Source organism: Bos taurus, chromosome 21, assembly GCF_002263795.3.
Source record: "Bos taurus isolate L1 Dominette 01449 registration number 42190680 breed Hereford chromosome 21, ARS-UCD2.0, whole genome shotgun sequence".
NCBI lineage: Eukaryota > Metazoa > Chordata > Mammalia > Artiodactyla > Bovidae > Bos > Bos taurus.
The window spans coordinates 45,651,406-45,652,795 of NC_037348.1; the positions used below are offsets into that span (position 1 = coordinate 45,651,406).

Below are 1,390 nucleotides of genomic sequence, written 5' to 3' on the forward strand. Positions count from 1 at the left end.
TCTTCTTTCCTCTCTGCTCCCTGAGGGTACCCTCTAAGGTAGGACCCAGGATAAATAAGAAGGCAGATGACTCCTCCTCAGAGGAGTACAGAGATAGATGAGGTACAGAGATATCTTCAGTACAGAGACAGATGAGGTCCTGGAAGCTTGCTTATGATTTAGTTCAGTTCCTCAGCATAAGAGATCAAAGAGTAAGTTGAGGCAGAAGCTCTAGGTTAGAGGAAAGATAAGCATTTGCCTAGAGTATTTCCCATGGCAGAAATCCTTGGGGGACATAATGGAATGAGGACAAGAAGGCTGAATGGGAATCAACCTAGTTGATTGAGAGGTTGCCCAGCAGGACGGTGCCTCATCAGAGCTCCCATCAATGGATTGCAAGGCTGAAGGCCCATGGACACGTGGTTGGGTTGGACCCAGTAGAGGGGTAGCTGTCCTTCCAGGGTGATCTATTAGAAGCAGGAACATTTTCAACACAAAATATATCTCAAGAGCTTGACCTTGTATCACAAAGCATACAGCAACTATTTTAAAAAAAGTCGCTCAGTCACATCCAACTCTTTGCGGCCCCATGGATGATACAGTCCATGGAATTCTCCAGGCCACAATACTGGAGTGGGTAGCCTTTTCCCTTCTCCAGGGGATCTTCCCAACCCAGGGTTCGAACCCAGGTCTCCCCCATTGCAGGTGGATTCTTTACCAGCTGAGCCACCAGGGAAGCCCAAAACACATGGAATGCTTCACAAATTTATGTGTCATCCTTGCACAGGGGCCCTGCTAATCTTCTCTGTATCATTCCAATTTTAGTATATGTACAGTGGAAGCGAGCACCAGCCAACATAATCAGTACTTTAAAAGCCCAAGAGCGATAGATGGTGTGTCATATACCTCATTCAGGCAACATCTAGAACAATTCATTTCCCAGATGAGTTTTCCTTCAAGAGCAAATCCTAGTGAGGAGTTCAGGTCATTCAGTGCAGGCTCTAAATCTCAAGAGTCGGATCACAGAGAATTTCATTCAAATACCACATGTGACCATACACAAAACAGTTTTGTAAAAGAAGCACAGGGAGGCTTAGATGCGTTAGGTGTCAGGGCATCTTTGCAGCTTTCCACTGTTAAAGGTTTTTACCTTCTCACTTCAAGTCTGTCTTCTCACTTCAGGTCTGCAGTTCATCAGGCCAGCCCTGGGTGATTCATCTTGGCAGCAGCAGGAGTGAAAATTAGCATAGAGGTGCATGAGAGGGGTGCTGTCTGTAGGGTGTTGAAGTGAGGCTAAAAATAGTTGGGGGTTCCTGGGGAAGGCTCTTTCGTGGCCACAGGCACCACAAAAGGAAAACTCACAGGGGAAATCTGCCCACAAGAGAAGACAAAAGCCCCCGCCCCTGTCACC

General features: G+C 46.8%; 1 non-coding gene across 1 annotated transcript; it reads right to left on the reverse strand.

Annotated features, from left to right (window-relative positions):
• Positions 1-721: 721 nt before the first annotated feature.
• Positions 722-828, reverse strand: LOC112443361 (U6 spliceosomal RNA). The gene has a single exon (XR_003031694.1). It is a non-coding gene; the product is annotated as a U6 spliceosomal RNA (small nuclear RNA).
• Between the last annotated feature and the right edge of the window lie 562 nt (positions 829-1,390).